The 21451-nt window shown below is 38.7% G+C and overlaps 1 protein-coding gene and 1 long non-coding RNA gene across 4 annotated transcripts in view; one reads left to right on the forward strand and one right to left on the reverse strand.

Moving 5' to 3' along the window:
• PRORP (protein only RNase P catalytic subunit) overlaps window positions 1–21451 on the reverse strand; it is a 118302-nt gene that overhangs the window by 21003 nt on the left and 75848 nt on the right. The window lies entirely within an intron of this gene.
• On the forward strand, window positions 137–18391 carry LOC109457494 (uncharacterized). Its single transcript, XR_002139032.3, has 4 exons — window positions 137–500; window positions 6649–6736; window positions 9869–9920; window positions 14221–18391. It is a non-coding gene; the product is annotated as an uncharacterized LOC109457494 (long non-coding RNA).

Raw genomic sequence — 21451 nt, forward strand, 5'->3', positions numbered from 1 at the left:
CAAAAAATTCCGATTTCTAATACCAGTCACACAGTTGTTTGGGAGATTGAAACCAAGAAATACATGTTGAGTTTTGATGCTATTGCTTCCCTAAAGACAACCTCATGGTAACTTTGGGCTTGAATTGGGATGCATGGTGGGGGGTTTCCTATTTGAGTCTGGCTGAATTTCAGGATATGAAGATGTTAAGTCAAAGGTGGACAAGAGGAAGCAAGAAAAGTAAATAAGGATTCTTTGGATCCCTTTTTTTCCATGAACATTAATTAATTTTGAAAATTATTTCCCACAAACAAAGAGAAAATGGAACCGCTCCAGGACACAATGAGTGACAAACTCTATGGAGACATCGTGTTCTCGGACTCCTAAGACCACAAACACAATGTTGATAATTGACGCACTGTGCTCTCCACAAAGTTTACAGCAGAAAAAACAAGGGAAGTCATAACTTCAACTAGAACCATGGAGTTTTCTACTTGTTTCTATGTTCCTACTGTCTCCAGGTAAGCTAATATCCAGTTTCGTTCTCTTCTTTGTCTTTGTTCCTCTCATTTTTCTCTTAAGCTAAGTTTTGCAAAGAGAATCCCTGTCCCAGCAATGGTCGTTAAGTGACTGCTATATTCAACATTTTTCTGTGTACCTCTGAAAATGCCACCAAGGAAGAGAGTGCAGGAAAACCACCAAGGTTGTGGCTTGAGGCTTCTCGTCCTTCTCATTATGTTTTTTTTTTATGATATTGAATCATGTTTTCATTTGTCTGCTACACACTGTGCTGTCTCAGCCTCAGTTCTATCTTTGATAGTATTGCTGCTTGCAGAGAAAAAGAGACAGAGACAGATATCACTTTATTGAAAGGAAAATTAGATATTGCATTGCTGGAACTGTTCAAGAGCTATATACTATGTAAGACACAGATTAGCACATGATGAAAATGAGAGAATTGAAAGAAGATGAGAAAAGGAAGTGTTTTAGAGAAGCAGCAGAAGCTGGGGCGAGGAGGGAGAGGGAAGCTTTCATTGGGTGGTACTCAAGGACAGGAAACTTCATAAGCCTGGTGGTGTAGTTCTAGAGAGAGGACGCTGAGACTGAGCTGGAGTCCTGCTCGCATCTCTGGGACCATGGGCTTTGAGCACAAGAAGATTGAAAACTTGAATGACTGACTGACTCTACACAGCTCTTTGAATCTCTTGGAGGAAAGTCTATACACAAAATACTATTTCTTTATTATGATGTCATTATCCCACTGGTTTACATTAAACTCACCATGTCCTATATCCTGCTTTCGTCAGTCTTCGATATTTTAGGGGGATTTCAATGATTTCATGCTATCCTTAGGCAATGAAACAATTCCATGGAGGAAGAGAAATGCCCTTCCTGTTTTGGGAACATCCTGTCAAGTGTGGGATGTGTTCCCTGCGTGCCATGTCTTCTTTGATGCCATTAGCACCCACACCATTAGCCAGCCTTCTAGAACACGATTAAATTGTTGGCCTGCATGGATTTCCCCTGCTAGCTAAGAGTTGGAGCTGTCAGTGGACAGAAGATTTGGCTCCTGACTCATACTGTGACTTTTCTCCAAACACTTACAGGCATTCTTTGGTCTTTTTAGTTTCTCTGTAGGATATCTGTGTTTCTTTTATCATTGAGAAGCAGAAAGGATAATACTCTGAAGAATGAAAATGAATTTTAGGAAGATTAAATTAACTTACTTGGATGCATTTTAATTCCCACTTTCAGAAGTTTATTTAAAAAATTCCCCTAGGGTTCTAGATCCAGTCTATGTACTTGTTCACACTGGGAAAACATGGAAACACTTTCAGGCTCATCAGACACTATTTAATGACTACAAGAAAAAGAATATGATGAGTGGGGCTTTGGAAGCTTGAAAATCTGTGTAGCCTCTTCAGGGCGGCACTGATCCACATATCTCTTGTTTTTGTACAGAGCCACACACAACTGTACACTGTGACTATTAATCTTGTTTTCTGGACTAATCCTGTCAGTTAAAAATATATAAAAAGCCTAAGTATATAAACTATACCTGGGACATCTCCAGTTAATGTCCCAAGCCATCTATACAGTAGGAGGGCTTACACAGTAAATGAAACTGAACAGAAACATAAAAGAGTCTCTTCCAATTTATATCTATTATTTAATAGCATAATAATAGTAATTAAGAGCACAAGCTTTAGCATTAAGAACACTTGGGTTCAAATTCTGGTCCCACTATGTCAGAGCTGTGACCTTGGGAAAGTTACATTTCCTACTTGGGCCTCTGTTTCTTCATTGGTAAATGGAGATACAAATTGGGTTATTATGAGGATTAATTTACATGCATGCAGATACAAAGCCACGGAAAAATACTCAATAAATGTTGGCTATTATTAGACAGTACAGCCTGGATCAGTTAATTTAGATCTCCCAAGCCCCACTGTATTTTCACCTCTCTCCCGCAGAAAAAAAGAAAAAGAGAGATTCTTATGGCATTATTACAGACTTGGGTGATTTTTGTGTTAATCTGTCAACATTTAAGACTAGAACATAAGCTTTCAGGTTATAAAGGCAAAAGGAACACATGCATCTAATCTTAATCCCACTTGAAATCCCACTAAAACTGTAATACAGTCTTTCTAAAATGACAAACCTACAAAAACTTGGAGCCAAGAGGGGAGACAATAGAAATACAATTTGGAAGCTGAAAACCAATTTGGAAGGACAAGCATTTACCTTGCAGATCCAACAAAGTCAGATTTGGAGAGGGGTAAGCTACCGTGTTTCCCCGAAAATAAGACCTAGCTGGACCATCAGCTCTAATGTGTCCTTTGGAGCAAAAATTAATATAAGACCTGGTATTATATTATATTATATTAATTATATTATACCCAGTATTATATTATATTATATTGTATTATATTATATTATATTAAAGACCTGGTCTTATATTATAGTAAAATAAGACCGGGTTTTATATTAATTTTTGCTCCAAAAGATGCATTAGAGCTGATGGTCCGGCTAGGTCTTATTTTCGGGGAAACACGGTAAGAACCAACCCAATTTCCCGAAAGACTCCAGAACTGGAAGCATAGGAGTGAGGCTAAAAGGAGGTGTGTGGCTTAACAAAAGAGAACTGACAGGATTCTGCTCAAGCTGTTGAAAGCTGTCCAAGAAGCATTTGATTCCTAGATTTGTGCCCCCGCCCCATCCATATTGTTCTGCTGGGTGGAGGAGGGAAGTACCACATTCGTAGTAAATCAGAGGATCTCTAGCCTGAAATTACAGCACATGTAAGTAATGTGTGAGCACCATACTGGAAATAGGGATTATGTGAATGTATGCATGTTGAATGCAGAATGCAGGGAGAGCCAGACCTTTTCCCTTACTTGGTTCTTACTAGAACACTGGCACTAAGGCGTTTACTCTGCAGCCAAGAAACTAGAAACTCTCCTTTGCAGAATCTGACCAGCAAAAGAGGAAAAGATCCTACAGATTCTAATTCCTGGGAATTCCCCAACAAATGGCCCACCCAGATAACCCCACCATGAGGTCACCAGTCACCAGTCAACAAACCCCACCTACAATTCAGAGCTTCCAATCAGCCCTTTAGATCACATTTAATCAGAAGCAGATAGGAAGAATTATCAGACAGCTGTGGAGAGCCTATGAAACATTAAGAATCTAAAACAATAAACAAAACAAAAAACTGGAAAAACAAAGACTATAAATGGAGAAGGCAAACCCCCCACAAAGGTCTCTCATTAAAATTCTATGAGATAACAATGCATTCATGAACAGATTTTTTAAAATGTAAAGAAGAGCTCCCGGGAATTAAAACAAGATTGCAACCCAGAATGAATCAGCAGACATGTTGGAAGAGAACATAACGGAAGCCTCACAGGAAAGGCGCAGAGATAAAAAATAAGAAATTTAGAGGACCAGTCTGAGAGATGTGACATCTGAATAAAACAGAGGACTCATCAACGAAATAACCAAAGAACATTTCCCAAAACAGAAAGATAATGAGTTTCTAGAATAAAACAGTCCAATACATATCCAACTCAATGAATGGCAAATAGACCATACCAACTCACACTATTGTAAAATTTTAGAAAACTAGAGACAGATGATTCCAAAAGCTTCCAAAGAGGAAAACAGGCAGATAATACAGAAAAGATCAGGAGTCAGAACGTCTTCAGACTTCAAGGGTAACACTGGAAATATGAAGCACTGTCTTCAAAACTTTGGAAGAATACTATTTCTAACCTAGAGATCTATTTTCAGCCACTCTATCATATATAAGAATATAAAGACATTTTCAAACACGGAAAAATTTTACTTCCTATGCACCTTTCCTTAAGTAACTCCTGGAGAATGTTTTCCACTAAAGAGACTAACCCAAGAAAGAGGAAGACAGGAAACAGGAGACCTAATGTAGGAGAGAAGCAACGGGAATTGCAAGAGGATGGTGAAGAGATCCCAGTATGATGGCTGTGTATCAGAAACAGAGGGTGATTAGTCCAGATTGGAGAGTGACTCCACAGATAGCCACACTAGGGACAATCACAATTGTCACTGCCATCACACCATCATTTTAACCTGAGCATCAAATGCCTGCATGAGCTTGTATTTTGCTTGTCTTAAACATAGGCTGAAGTTACGGTGTGCCCTCCTGCCTGCATCAGTGAAGACTTGCATTTTACTGAAAATGCAAGAAATTTTTGCTTTGACCTGCTCCTGAAAGCTGTAGGAAATCCATGATGAGTTCAGAGGCAGTAAAGAGAAACCTATTCTGTTCGACCATATTTCTGTTGAATGACGTGTTCCTGGTCCAAACTATAACTCTGCCGAATGCCTTCACTGCAGTAAACCCTGTTTCCTAAGACTCAGACATGACTTTGAACCCTGCCTTCCCAAGAAGGAGCTCTTCTAAGCTTTCAGAGAAGCCAAAGCCAGATCATGAAACAAAGACTCTGTTCACCTTCTTGAGGGAGCTGTCGTCTAACAGTAACAATACTGCTCTTTCCTAGTGTTGAGCTTGTTACTTGGTTTTTCAAACCTAAGCTATGAAAAGCAAAAAATTATTTATACTATAGTCAGGGTGATTTTACCTGGCTGGGGATGGAGGGAAGTGAGGTTAGAGGTTAGACAGGGGACATAGGGAGCTTCTTAACCTTACTAGCAGGTATTAGTTTTGCATTTAAAGTCTTCGTATATGATACATTTTACACACACACACACACACACACACACACAGAGGCTTTGTATTACAAACTATAAGAAGTTGCCAATATTCTACCATTTCTGAGGTACAAAAATAGCAAGCTCATATGTTTAAACCTGATAGTTCAAGCTCAATAATATACCTTGTGCCCTTGAGGCAAGTTAAGAGCCTAAGAGTCCCCATATACAAAATGTAGAGGGAAAAAACAAACACACACACACACAAACAAAAAAACCAAAAATACCCCAGAGGATTTCTTAAATGTAAAGAACTCTCATAATGGTGTAAGTCGCATACTGTATGCTCAATACAATGATTCCTGTCTTTTAAAAAGTTAAAATGTAAGATTCTAATGGGGAAATTCCTTTGCATTTCCCAGAGAAAAGATCTGGCAAATATTATATTCACATAACTATATATAACATAACAATGAGGACTTAGGAACAGTTTTTAGAAATCCCCAAACCCTCACATTTCCCTCACTTCTGCTTTCTTAGCAGAAACGGGGACACCGAAACTGGAAATGACAGGAAGCAATAATGGGGATGTGATTTGAGGGAGAGTCTGAGAGGAGGAATTAGATTAAAAATGAGACAAATGTATTCACTATTCTTTTCTAATCAAGGCAGAGACATGGGTGGACTGAGTTGGTTTTTGGTAGAAGAGGTGTTTTGAGGCTCTTTTTTCAGGCATATAGATTAAAAATTCACACAAACCACAAAGAAGAATCTTCTACGTTTTTCCCCTGTAGCTATAATTTACTGAGCAACTATGATGTGTCAGAAGCATTTTAAATGTTTTTATAAATATCATCACTTCATCCTCACAGACACCCTATGAATTTGGTACCGTAATTACCACCCTGTTCCTAACGCCCTTTTACCTATGAGGTAGTAGGCTCAGTAAGGTTTAGGAAGTAGCTCAAGGTCATAAACCAGTAAATAGCAGAGCTAGATTTATAACCTAGGTAATTCTAACCTCAAACCTACGGTCTTAATCAGTAATTCTCTTATACTATACAACTCTCAATCCTAACGCCTTTCTTTTCGAAGTGTTCCCTTCTTAATCCTGCCCCTTGTTCCACAGCTGAATTTGACTATGATTTTTCCAGTAGCATCTACTGCACCATTCTTCCTAGGAGAATTGTGGGAAATCCCTAGGTCCTTTTGTTTGAAAGTCTAACACTGTATTTCTCACACTGAGGTATGCACAAGCAGTACTTGGTAATATGTTGTGGGTACTTAAAGCCACAGAATTAGCAAGGTACATCCTCCTGGAGTGACAATTTTACTTCAGGTTTTATTTTCTAGGGAGAATCTCCTGGTTTTCATTTTGAAAATAAACACAGAGGTGCTTTGATATCTTTAAACATACGATCTGCACTATCTTTTAAGATAAAACAATGAAGATCCAAAGATGTTTTGTATTTGCAGCAGGGTCAGACCTTCCATCCTCTGGGGACAGTTCTTTCTTCTCTGCAAACAGTGTGAGGAGTGACCACTGGATTGTAAGGTCAGTCAGGTGAGCACAGGAACAGTCACATATGGAATGTGGCCCTAATCTGACTGTTCAAAGACACTTTCAAAACTTTGCACTTGGAAATACACATATCAAGGAAAAATGCAAATTTTACAATGTTTAATGACAGCATTTCTGTACAAAACAATTAAGTATGCATGGTTGAAAATAGTCTTGAAAGAGATATACTAAACTGTTATCAATTTCTATTATTTGATATTATTTGACTTTCTCCCCAGTAAACATGTATACTACCTTTATAAAGGAAGAAAAACATCTAAAGGTTAAAAAACAACAAGGTGGAGCAAAGTGGTGAAGGTGGTCAAAAGGCACAAACTTGCAGTTATAAGATAAATAAGTCCTGTAGGTATAATGTACAGCGTAGTGATTATAGTTAATTAATACTGTATTGTATATTTAAAAGTTGCTAAGAGAGTAGATCTTAAAAGTTTTCATCACAAGAAAAAAATTATAACAATTTGAGGTGATGGATGTGTTAATTAACCTTAGTGTGGTAATCGTTTCACCATATGTACATATATCAAATCACTGTTGTACACCTCAAACTTATACAGTATTATATGTCAACTATATCTCAGTAACACTGGGGGTGGGGGAAACCAGCAACAACAGCACACACGATAATCCCCAAAACCAAAGATAAAATAGGATTCCTAGAGATCTTCCAAGTCAGTAACCTGCTGAATGATTGAGTCTTAACTGAAGATCAATCCAAAACACAGCAGATCCACGCAGAGCAGGTTCTGCCTGAATTTATTCAACTCAAGAAAATTTTATTTTGTTGTTCACTCTATGACAGGCACTCCTTGCATACATATTTTTTTTATATAAGATTCACTTTTCTTCAAAAAGTTCATTCCACAGTAGGTGACAGACATATAAACAAATCAGTGTGATATGATTCTCATATAATACAACGAAAAAGAAGTTTACCAAACGAATGTACCTGTTGTAATCCAGGTACTTTCCTAAACAGAGCTGGACATACTGATGAACAAGACACAGTCCTGCCCTCAAGGGGCTTAGAGCCCAGTAGGAAATACAGGGTGTTGGTAGAACCTCTACAACAGAGGGAGAAGAGAGGGGCCTACGGGAAGTTTTGAAAACTAAAATGGAACTCCCCAGTCCAATGATTCTAGATTAAGGAATCAGCAAATGCAAAGGCACAGATGAATGAAACAGCATGGGATGTTCAGGAGAAAATGGGAATTTGAGGCTCAGTGGAGTGTAGGGTGTAAGGTGGGAGGGAGGAGGAGCTGAGAAGGTGGGAGACAGGCCAGAGGTCAGGACTATGCACTGCACACAGGACCTGGGTCTACGTGAAGAGAAGCCTCTGAAGGGCGGCAGTAGCAGCGCAGTGACTTTCAGACGTCCATTTCAGAAAGAGCCTTCTCACTGAGGTTCAGGATGTAGGGAGATCGATGATCAGACTTCAGCCAATAGAGATGAAAAGTCTGAATAAGACAGACAGGACAAGACAGACTGGAGCCATGCTGCCCAAGAGAAACATAACACAAGCCACAAATGGAACTCTAAGTTTGGTAGCCATAGGGAAAAAATAAGAAGAAACACATGATATAAATATTAATAATATATTTTACTTAACCTACCATATAACAATATTTCAACATGAAATTAATACAAAAATTATTAATGGGATCGTTTCCATCCGTTTTTTATATTAAGTCTTTGAAATTCCATGTGTATCTCACACTTGCAGCACATCTCAATTTCATTAGCCATATATCAAGATCGCAATGGCCCCACTGGCTAGGGGCGGCCGTATTAGACATTGCAGGACTAGAGGGACTGATTTAGAAGGCAATATTGGCAGGATTTGTTGACTCGGTGAATGTGGAGACTAAGAAGGTAGAAATGCCTGGAATTGCTGGCTTGGATAACGGGATGGAGAGTGGTACCAGCAAACCAAAGAGAGGATACAGAAAGAACAGGTCTCAGGAAGGAGGAGATGGAAAATTTGGTTTTAGAGTGTTAAATTTAAAATGTCTGAGCATGAAGTTATTTGCCTAAGTTGTCCTAGTCACTAGTAAGTGACAGAGCCAGCATTTTGATCCAGATCTCTTTGATACCAATGCTTTTCTAAGGATTCCTCTAAGTGGGAATGTAACAAAAAAGAAGGAAGAGGCATGGGAGGTCAAAGTCTGCTTTTACGTTCATTCAATATAAAATACCTTCACACTGACGTGTGTCAAAAAACAAACCATAAAATAAAATAAAATAATCCAAGTATGTGAGGTCTCCAAATTAACAAATTCTTGCATTAATAGTGCAGCCATAATTTTCAATACTTTTGAAGAAGGAAATAAGAGATTTTTTGAAATGTTCCTAATTTTAAAAATCTAATGTAGAAATACACTTTCCAAGGCACTTTACCCTATTTTGTAAATATATACTTAGCCTAGCAGTGGGATTTTAAAATTTCATCAAAATTATGTCCATACTATAGATGAAGATACTCATTTCTAAGAATAATCTAATAGTCAGAAAATTAAGACCTTCTAATATGTTGAAGGGTCAAAAAGTGAGGGGATCCAGTCTGATTTATATACTAGCTGAAGGACGTTTATTTGAACTAAATTTTGGTTTCTCCTCTAACACCTCTATATGTAATACAGCATAGGAAAAATGATACCCCTAAAAGGTAGATGGCACCATAGCTGTCCCTAAGATTACTTGCTGTCTCAAAACACAACTAGTTGCCAAGGAAATATCTGTGATTACACACACACACACACACACACACACACACACACACACGTATCTAAGAACAGGAATAAACAAGCAAAGAAAATAACTTGTTTTCAAAGGAATGATTTTCCAAAAATAGAAACAGGTAAATTGAGAAAAGCCACCTGGGCAAGTTTGAAAACAAAGAGAATGGTTTGAAAGTTGACCACTACTCAGGAAGTAGTAGCCACAATATTTTTAAAGGATGCTAAAACAAGAATGTGTGCATGCAGAAGTCAAGGAAATTGTTTGACTAGTAACTATGTGTTAGTCAAATGATACATGCACCACCAACTCTACGCCAGTGTGTACAATCATCTTATCAAGGACTCTGTTTTAACAACTTTTCTAATTCTTTTTGTACAGAGGCCAGAGAAGACCCTTGTTTTTTTCAGTTGGACAAGGCAGGACAATTCATGTGAGTGGGGAACTTGTTTCAATGTGACATGCCACTGAGTTGAAATGATTCTGGTATGGCTTCATTTACATATAGCTAATAGGCAATTATGAAATGCAAAAGAAATAATGTGTCATGTATCTGTCACCTGTCAGAGGGAACAAGAATCCTGTTTGTGAGACATAGACCAGGCATGTAATTTTAGAATATATTCCACTTGGGAGTTTTCACAAGAAAATAATTTTGTGAACTGTCTTAGCTCAGGCTGCCTTAACAAAATACCATACACTGGGTGGCTTAAACAATAGAAATGTATTTCTCACAGTTCTGAAGGCTGAAAGTCAAAGATCAATGTGAAAACATGGTCAGGTTTTGGTGCGAGCTCTCTCCTGGCTTGCAGATGGCTGCCTTCTCACTGTATTTTCACATGACAGCGGGCTCTGTGTCTCCTCCTCTTCTTCGAAGGACACTAATCCCATCATGAGGGCCCCACCCCATGACCTCATCTAAACATAGTCACCTCCCAAAGGCCTGTTTCCAAATACCATCACATTGAGGGTTAGGGCTTCAACATACGAATTTTGGGAGGTACACAATTCAGTCCATAAATTATATAGTCTGTTCTTGTTCTTCATCCACTCAATGCCTGATCTACCCAACTCATAAAATGCTGAGTTGGTTAGTATATTATGCTAACCAAGTTGGCATTCAAATGCTGAGAAGAAAGGGGCTCCAATTTGATCATTTGCTTTGCAAAATGACTGTTTTCAGGGAAGCAGAACATCTCTGAAAAAAGCACAGGATGTGGATTTAGTGTTTTACTAGAGAGCTGTTACCGCTGGGCAAGTCACTTAGCTTCTAGGCCAGTTTCCTCAGATGTAAAAGGACAAAAATATAACTACTTACTCCATAGGGATATATGAGGATAAATCAGATAATATCTATGAAAGGGCTCAGTAAGCTGTAAAAGACCACACATTGTTATTGCTCGGCTACGAAGGCACAACAATGTAGTACATTTATCTACAGTTTTGATATGTCCCAAAATATTAAGATTTAGAGAATTAAGATGTTTTCATGAAAACAGAGCTGACATGTACTTTCCGAGATCCTTTACTTCTTGCCTTAAGCACATTCATTTCTTCTTTCTTAGGTCTACTGTCATCACTTTAGTTCAAGGTGCCACTAGCTCTTCTGAATGGTTTTCCAACCAGGTTTCTCCTGGGCCACTGTCAGGTTACTTTTCCTACAACATTGCTTTCTTCACATCATTTTCCCATTCACCCCAATTTCTGGGATGAACGTCGTAATGAATGTCACACCTGCAGGTGTGAACAAATCTAGAGAATTACCTGGTATGGGGAGGACTAGATATGTGGGTTTGGAAATGACAACTGCACACTACAAGGTATAGTGGTGTGGCATCGTGGGAAGACCACAGACTTTGGAGTCAGATTGCTATTTGACTTCCGGATCTGTTACTCGTATCTATGATCACTGAAAAGTGACCTAATTGCACCTCTGTTTCCTCAGTTGTAAAATGGTAATTTAGTTGCTTACTTCATAAGGTTGTTTAAGCACAGAGTGCAACTTTAATAGAGTGTACAATATGTTTTAGTTTCTGTCCCTTCACATAAAACAGATAAAAAATGTTAATAAAATGCGCATTGTGTGTTTAAAGTTTTGTTTGCTCCACTTAACAAGCAGATATTACCTATATCTAATTTTAAACTTCAAGAGGATAAAAAATCTATTTTGGAAAAGGGAACTATTTAACAAAACACACATATCAGTTACCAAAATAAATCTTTTAATATATTCAGATATCTCCCTGGTCAAAACATGAAATGAAAATCTACAGGTGAACTGTAAATTTATTTAAGTTGGAGAGTTATGTGTTTATTTTTGCCTGTGGAATAGGATACATTTGAAAGAAAGAAATCTGGAGTAAGAAACCAGTTAGGAGAGTAGAGTAGGTATTCGAGCAGATACTAATAAGTATCTGAGGAGAAGGCTCTGGAATAGAGGGAGAGAAGACAATTGATTGAGAAATCATTTGGAGGAAAAATTGGCAAGACTTGGTGAACGACAGGATACGGAGGTTCTGGTGAAGGCGTCATGATCACGCCCAGGTTTCTAGGCCGAATGGCTGGGAGAACGGTGGCACCGTCTGTGGTGTAGAGGCCTGGGAGAGAAATACTGACTTCAGTTTTGGACATACTTAGTTTGAAGTACATGTCTAGGGCAGACATACAGATTTAGAACTTGACAGCATATAAAGTGGATGAAATCAACCAAGGTGGGGCCTGAGACAGAGCTTCAGGGAATACCAACATTTAAGGGGGAAGCGGAAGGAGGGGGGCTCAAAAATAAGTCAGAGATGACAAGGAATGGTCAGAGAGTACAACAAGAAGGATAAGAGTGTAGACTCACAGAATTCAAAGACATAGTTTCAAGAAGAAAATAATACATTATTAAATGCAGAGAAAGAGTCTGAATGTTTATATGTCCCCCCAAAATTCATATGTTGAAACCTTTAGTATTTGATGGTATCTGGAGGTGGGGCATCTAGGAGGGGATTAGGTCACAAGGGCAGACCCCCTCCCCCCAATATGATTAGTGCCCTTATAAGTGGCCCCAGAGAACTTTCTCACCCCTTTTACCATGTGAGGTTACAGTGAAAAGACAGCCATCTATGAATGAAGAATCAAGCCTTCACCAGATACCAAACCTGTGGTGCCATGACCTTGGACTTCCCAGCCTACAGAATGTGAGAAATAAATGTTTGTTGTTTATAAGCCACCCAGTTTATGGTATTTTTGTTATAGCAACCCAAACAAACTAAGGCAAAGACTAAAATACGTCCATAGGAATCGGCAATTAAGAAATTACTGACACCTTTAGCAAGAGCCGTTTCAGTGCAGTGATAGGGGCTAAGCCAGACATTCAGTCCGTTTAGGGGTTAGTGAATAAGAAACTGTACACCAATCTTTTGAGAAGTTGAGATGAGGAGAGAGACTAGAGCAAGCTAGTGGTTTATCAGTTAGTGATTAAAGCAATGGAGATGCTGAAAAGCATGTCACAAAGAGCCTAGAATGGTAATTCAAGGAAGAGGCGTTAACAGGTCAATAGGTTGAAATATAAAGATAGATCAGTGTTACAGGAGGATTTTGGAATGAGATATGTTAATCCTGTGACTTTGCCACTTAGTAGCTACGAGACAAGTTACTTAACCCTTCCTGAGCCTTAGTTTCCTCATCCTTCAGAAGGCAATACCACTACCTATGTAACCCTTGTGAGAATTAAACGAGACGTTGCAAATAAAAATGCCTAGCACAGGCACCTTCAGCTTGGTCCACAGGAAACACTCAACAAATATTAGCTCCCACTTCCCCTGAGAAAACACCGGTAACGTTGAGGGCTGCCATTCCAATTAAGCAGTGAAGATGTGTGTTAAGTTGCCCAGGGTTACGGCATTTAGTTATATTAAAAACAGGGAACAAGAACTGAAAGAGGAAAGGGTCTGAAAGAATTAACCATGTTTGAAGTCTAAAAAGGATGAAGCAAGTAAAGTGCCAAGTGGGAAGCAAGCCTTGGGAAGCAAGCCTAGGGGAGCAGGAGCCCTCGTGTCTTACATATAATTAGCATATAGTGGTCTCTCATTGGTCTATAAAGGAGGGGATTTGCAACAGAGATAATATTTTAAGAGGCTCAATATGGAAAGATCAAAGCACAAACAGGGCCATCTCAGGGAGGAAAGTTGTTTGTGGAGTTGACATCTGATATTGCTGATCATGTCAGTAAAGATGTAGGAAACAAAATATTTGGGAAAAAGAGTTTACAAAGCAGCTTTGAATCCAAGTATTCTTGGGGCTGATTGTTAATGAGTGTGAAGCACACAGCTAGGGAATTTGTGGGTAGAAAACATTCCCTAATTGCACAATCTCTAAACCTTTCCATCTGATTTTAACTATAACGATGTACAAGTAAACATACTTCTCAACTTTTCCAACCCTCCATGAACAAAGAATTATTCTCTTCAAACACACATTTCATTCTAATAATGAGTCTTGACATGAAATCATTCTTAGATAAATGTAAAGAGATTTTCCAGATTGGGGGCAGGGGGTGTTAGTGAGTATTATTAGTAGGTATTTTCAGCTCCATATTTTGATCACAAGGAAAACCTGAGCTATAAAGAATTTAGAACTAAGTAGAGTCGCAAGGCAAGATAATGCTATAAAGGAATCCAATGCTATTCTTTTTCCAAATCTCTCTTCCTAATAAATACACGAAATGTGACTTTGTCTTCAAAATACAGGGCACAGACTTCTTACCTAAACTGCATATCTACTGACCACAAATCAAGGCGGAAGGACCACTGCATTGCTCAGGGGGAAAAAATAACAACAGATGCTGTGGTCGTTGTGAGGAAACAGAAACTAGGAAAAACACCCCATGTTTTGCTTTGCAAAGAAAAACAATTCGAGAACTCCTCAAAAGCAAAGAAAAAAATCCTTCAACTACTACGAAGGTAAAGACAGAAGCAGTAAGTGAATTTTCGAGTGGCTTAACACAAGCGGTCTGAGGGAGGACAAAGGCTGGTTTCTCCACAAAGTCCTCTTCCACCCCATGGGAGAGGATTGCACGTGTGGGGACAGAGCCCCAGAAAGTAGTTTACAGGCTCTCAGCCTCACGTGGAAAGGTGCTGGCTTGGGTAGTAGATGGCCATCAGCTGTGGCCAGTTAGCCAATTAGCTGCTAATATAACTGCTGTGGCTACGGAGGAGAGCCGAAGAGAGTAGAGGAGCAGAGTCCAGGAGAGTGGAGGAGAGTCGAGGAGAGTCGTAGGTCGGTTGGCGGAGGAACGGACGGCGGGTCGCACGTCCGGTGAACCCAGCCTCCAGTGAGACCACAGTGGTATGACTCCCCTACCTATGGCTCTGTGGGTGTTCCTTTTCGGCCTCACCATATCCTGCATTCTTGTGTGGGGAGCGGGAGCAGAGACCCCGCAGGCCGCCCTGCACGACAAATGGCGCAGCGAGCAGGGTCCCCCACATGACAGCACGTTTTCCCGAAAGGAAGGGGGTTGCACTCTGGCAACTGTTGGGACATGACAACTGACTGACTTTATAAGAAACTAATTTTGACAAGTGTGGGGACAGAGCCCCAGAAAGTAGTTTACAGGCTCTTGGCCTCACGTGGAAAGGTGCTGGCTCGGATAGTGGATGGCCGACGGCTGTGGCCGGTTAGCCGATTGGCCACTAGTATAACTGCTGCGGCTACCGAGGAGAGCCGAGGATTGCCAAGGAGTTGAGGAGAGTGGAGGAGAGTAGGAGGTCGGTTGGCGGAAAGGCTGACGGCAGGTCGCACGTCCGGTGGGCCCAGCCTCCAGTGAGACCATAGTGATATGACTCCCCTACCTATGGCTCCGTGGGTGTTCCTTTTTGGCCTCATCATATCCTGCGTTCTTATGTGGGGCGCGGGACCAGAGACCCCGCAGGCTGCCCCGCACGACAAGAGTCCAAACTAAGCAGAGCAGACAGGAGCGCGGTGTAGAGTGGAGCTGGCTGTGCACTGCACACTTCTGGGGCGACATTCACACAGACGACACGAGAGGTGCCCATGGTGGTAAGCACTGCAGCAGCCCTGACGGCAGGTATGGAACAAAAAAACGTGAGCTTCCTGGGGGCAGGCTGTTTTCTCTGTTTTCTGCACAGCTGTATCCCTGGCACAAAGAATAGGGCCTGACGTTCAGGATCATCAATAAATATTTGCTGAATTAATGAAAGAAAAAGGAAAAACAAGCTTGAGAGCAGAGAAGACAGGTGAAGTATATGTGAGAGCAGGATTCCTTACAAATGGAAGAGATTGAGTGAGTCAAAACATCCAGAACTTTGGAAAGGAATTCCTACCTGTCATGAAGGAGGAGGAAGGGATGACAGAACTAGTTCGGACATGCCAGGTTTTACTGTGCTCTGGCATGGACTGAGTAAGGGCGGAGCTAAAGTTATACAATAAAAAGGGGTGAAAGACCATCAGCATAGATGGAGATTTTCTTCTTAGTTAACAGAATAAGTATGTAAAGAAAAGTTCACTTTTTTTTCTTTCTATCAAAAGCATCTACATGACCATAACCACCCAGGGAGACAGAAGTCAGAAGAAAAGATACGATTTTCATTATAATATGAACCCCCCCCAAATAAATTCTTGAACACATGATCAAGTGAGATAAATACTGTAGAAGTGATACGTCAACTGCTATATGCTACCATAATGTTAGCTGTTTTTTAATAATCCAATTAACAGAACCAGCGTTCATAAACATTAACTATCCAATTAATGTTCACTGGCCATTTTTTGCTTTAGCAAATATGTAGGTATACAAAATAGATAACTTATACTATTCCTTGTGTATAGTTGATTTGCATTCTGTTCTATTTATCAGGTTTCAATTAGATCTAAAGTTCTGTTTCCTTACAACCCTCAACATCATCTTTACATGATCCATAAACATATACAGAATTTCTAAGGACATGCGCTATGGCTGACTCTACGGAATTTCTTTTCACATTCCACGTATTTTTTTTATTTTCTATTTCAGCTACAAAAATTTTATTTCAAGAGAGCTGATACCTCTATATGTCCTATTATGACTCCTCCAACGATGTATCACAAACAATTCATCTTGCCAAGGAAATCTGCCAAGTTGCTCTAAATGCTGATCAATGCAAAGGGACTTACTGAACCATATTTTTTCTATTCCCACTGTGTTTTCTGCCAGGGTTATTTGGCACACCCCATCTGTAATTTCCATTAAAATAACAAAAGCAAACAAAAACAAAACACACAGCTCTTCCCTATACAAAAAAATCTACAGTTGGCTTCCCTGGGAGGAACCACTCCCACCCACAGCCCTATTCGATGTTTATCAGGATATACTAGTTGAGAACTGTGAAAAATAAAGAGCGGGAAGTTCCCTGTAACCAAAACAAAAACTGTTACAGATACTTAAGTGATCCTTAGCAATATCCTATTCAGTATACGTTTAGGAGTTTAGTAGGTTACACAACCCCCCACACACACAAAAAACAACTGGTATATATTCTCCTCTGATGTGGTAATGTTATACGAGTATACCAAGGAAGTAAAGCTTTACTTAATTTTTGGATGGATAATAAATTCACATGGTTCAAACTCCAAAAGGAATCAAAAAGTATTAAGTGAAAAGTCTCTCTCCCACCCTGTCCCCCAGCCACGTAGCTGCTCTTCCAAGAGGCAAACAATATTATCCATTTCTTTGGTAGCCTTCTAGAGACATGAACAAACAAGTGTGTATGTGTGTTTTCTTTCCCCTTCTTTACACAATTGGTGGCAGAATGTATACCACTTCTGGGTAGACTCATAGGAGCTTCTCCCACCATATCATGGATAGGAAATAGGTTTCTTCATGCATGTCATTTTTCACTGAACAATAGCAGCTTCTCCAAGTGCTGTGTTGTGAAGGAGTTTAAGACCAGCAGACTTGGAAGTATATTGTGATTGATTTGTAGTATCTGCTACAGCCATCAATTTTTGTTTTATGACTTACTGTATCTTCTACATGCCTCTGTTAAAGGAATTATTAATAATTATTATACTTGGGAAGGGGTGTCTAAGGGTAGGTAGCATGTCCTTTCGTGTATATAATGCGGGGTGCCTACCCAGCACAGTGCCTTGCATATAATTAGTACTTAATAAATATTTATGAATTAATCCCACAGCAAAATTCCCAGTGTGTAGGAGGAATGAGAGAGCTTTTCATATTCCAAATGACCTCCTCTCCTCGATACAAAGATAGAATTGATCAACCCTGGAGTTGGAGATTAGTAATGAAGGTGTTTTTGAAACATATGTGACAGTGCTTTCCCCATCCCATCAAAATTCACGGCAATGCCATCTGGCACTCAACCTGTTTGAGAAAAAATACTCAAACAGAACTTTACACAGGATCCCATAATGTGCGTAATCAGCTAGTTTCCAATCACTGTCATCTAAAGAGAAAATGGTTGTGTAACGTGATTTCTGAAACAAAAGTGGGGTGAGGAGGGAGGTCAGGTGATGGTGAAAGAAAACTGAAGGGAAACAGCATGAGTAAAAAAGAAAGTTTATGACTGTTTAAAAAAAAATCCTGTGCATGAGAAAAATTAACAAAGAAAGAACATTTCAGTTGAACCTTACTCATTTAAGGCTCCATCTGCTAATCATTCTCAGATCTCTTGCATGACTTTATATTTTCCATATTAGTACTGCCATCTACAGTACATGAAGGAATCATGTTTTTTGTTTTGTTTTGTTTTACAGGGGGAAATAACAAATGAAAAGTCTGGCATACTACAGGCTAACATCTTCATGTCCTTTTAAATATATGCATTTATCAAAGTTACAGGGTATGTTTTCTCTTTATTGCGTATAAAGAAAGCCAATAATACTCAATGGGCTGGTTATTTTTTTTTTTTTAAATTAATATTGTAAGGCTAGAGCTTATTACTTTAAGTCTTTAAATTACATGTATGTGACTATGAACAATGAAGAGAAAATAATTTATAATTTTGAACTAGAATTTTAAGAAATGTTTTTCATATGCCCAAATTCCCATTTATTTCATTTTGGTGTAAGATACATATTTGGACTCTCCAAGGAGAAGTAAAGAAAGTCCCTGTAAGAAGTAAAAAGCATCTCTTAGTTTTGGTGGGATTCCTCTTTCCTGACCAGTGGGTTAGTCTAGGGATAGACAGGATGGAAGAGGAAGAAAACCATCAAAAGTGAACAGACTGACTCAGATTTATAGCGCAAGCTGGAAAAGCCTGAATTCCAGACCACAAATAATTTTCATGTTCCCAAGAGGACATTATACCAATATGTTGTGTTGTCATAATATAGCTTTTAAGGTAAGTAAGTGCAACCCATTATAACTATTTTTTAGAATTTAAAAAAAAAGCAATTTTATTTTGGAGATGACCAATAATATTAAGACGATAATGAGAATTTTCCTGGTTTGTTATCCAACTATTCTCAACTGGGAATAAAAATACCTGATTTAACCAACTGGGTATTAAATATCATTTTTCTTCTCAAATCTCATCATATTAAGGTCTGCTACATGGTGCTATTGGAACAGTGTTGAATGGATACAGAATCAGCTCCTATTCTTTCCCACTCCCCAGCTCTAGTGATCAAAACCTAACCTAATCATCAAGACCCAAATTAAATGCAGATGTCTCCATAACATATTTTTTGATTCCTCCTTAGCTAGTAGTTTCTTTAGTCTAAATATTGAAGAAAAGAGCTTTAGAATTTTTAAAGCTCTTTTCTTCAATATTTCTTAGGGCCCTTATAAATATTCCACATATTAAAAATTGAGTATTTACAGGATTATAAACTCCTTGACAAGAACTGCATTTTATTCATCTTTGCATCTGTCATAGTATCTAGCACAGTGCCTGCCACAGGACAGGAAGTCAATCAATACTTAACGAATAATGTGTGTTTACATTTAAAAGCCTTACACGGCTCACAGTAAACCAAATAGTTCTTTTGAGAAACATAATGGCACACAGTTCAACAACAGAAGGGTCTTTGTTAAATATTTATTGTACAAGGAAAGCTAGAATCTATGACAACTACTGTAAAATATACATACTTAAGGTCATGGTTTTTATAAGAGTAATAATTAGTGTCTTTAAGTTACCATCAGTCTAGTGACAGCTGAATGTTACAGCTTGTTAGGGCTTTGGTTAGGCTAGAGGCATGTGACTTAACAAGAAGATAAACTTAAGCTCTTTTTTATAAGAGTTATAGATGAGATAGGTTGTACTGTTGCCAGGGAGATATCACAACTACCAAAAAGGAAAGCATAAACAAATTTTAAAAATACCAAATGTTGAGAAGAAAGGCAGATATTAAACAGAATCTTTAGCTTTATGTTTATGGATTTTGTTTCTTGGGGATCCCCTCATTACAGAAGAAAAATGCCCTACCAAAGCAGTTAAGTATTCAAGCCCTCTGCAGATTTATTCAGAGTTCCTAGTTAGTTTATGTATGTGATATGTTATTCTGTATGAAATGAACTACAACAGGGCTTCTATTAAAACAATTAAGATTAATACATTTAGAAAAGAAACACAGAAAATATGATACGTGCAGAGACATGGAAAAGAATTTCTGATACTAGCAAAACCTACACAGAAGAGATTAGATGTCAAAGTGGATAGGTAGAAATAATTAGCAGGCAAGAATTATAATTAAGCTAAAAGAGAAATAGATGAAAGGACATCATTAGTCTAACCCTGGACACAATCAATGAACTTCCCACAATCCCACAACATACCGCAACCAACGAAAAGGAGCTTGTGGTCAAAAACACACAAACAAGAGATACAAACCATGTAATTTGAAAGTTGGGAAATGGATATGAGAATGCAGACAATAAATATCAGGGAGGGAACAACGTTGTAATTAGGCAGCTTTGGGGAAAATTTAAACTATAAAGGTCAAGGTGCTATACATCTGACAAAGTTCTTAGTTTGTTTTTTTTAAATAATGTTTCACGCTCATTGGGCATTTTCTGGTATAGGTTGTAACAGTTTTCTCCATTGGAACTTTAGAAAGAAATCAATTGGGGAGGCTGCGTTATGTAGTGTTTAGGGCACAGGCTCAAGCCAGATAGCTTGAATTCAAATTCTAGCTCTCTCACTTACTAGCTGTGTGATCTTAGGAATGTTACTTAACCTCTCCAAGCCTCAGTTTCCTTATCTGTAAAATGGGAACTAGTACTAAGTCCTAACTGATAGGAGGATTTGTTTGTTATGACAATTAAATGATTAATTTAATAATTTATTCTTTATATAGCACTTTGGACATATATCCGTAGTAAGTACTATATGAATGTTTGCTAAATAAAAATCTGTCCTCAATAGTTTAGCTGTTAATCTGATATAAGAAAACATTTGGCCCCCATGATTGAGAAGGTCTCCAGATGATGACGCTAGTTGGAACTTAAAAAAACAGTTTTCTAATTTTGAAGGAGCCCTGCTTTGACTTTATTTTCTGTCCCCACCCTCCTCATGATTTCTAACTCTGCTTATTCTATAATGCTAGTTAACAGATAGTTATCTAGGAAATATTATGCCTTTCGCTCAGGGTCCTTAAGTGTTCATTTCCTCCAAATCTGCTGTAAGAGGGGAAAAGAGGACATATATCACTTTCCTTTTTAGATATATGACAGTAAGCATTATAGCTGACGCAGGGTGGTTTGAAGTCTCAATAAGATTATATAAAATCAAAAAGAGTTCCCACATAGAGGTGCTGGTGTGATACCTAAAGAATAATATAGTAGAGCCTCCCAATAATTTATCAATGAAAAATCAAGTAGATGGAAAGCAAAGTAAAGGCCTCATTCCTACTATTAATAACAATCTCTAGAACATGGATAATAAGAACAGTAAACTTGAAAAGTTAACCCAAGGAGGCAAGTGTCACTGAGACTCATGACTTTGGAAAAGTATGGTCTTT

The sequence above is a fragment of the Rhinolophus sinicus genome, chromosome 3 (genome assembly GCF_057876585.1).
Source record: "Rhinolophus sinicus isolate RSI-liver-muscle chromosome 3, RSI-T2T, whole genome shotgun sequence".
Taxonomy (NCBI): domain Eukaryota; kingdom Metazoa; phylum Chordata; class Mammalia; order Chiroptera; family Rhinolophidae; genus Rhinolophus; species Rhinolophus sinicus.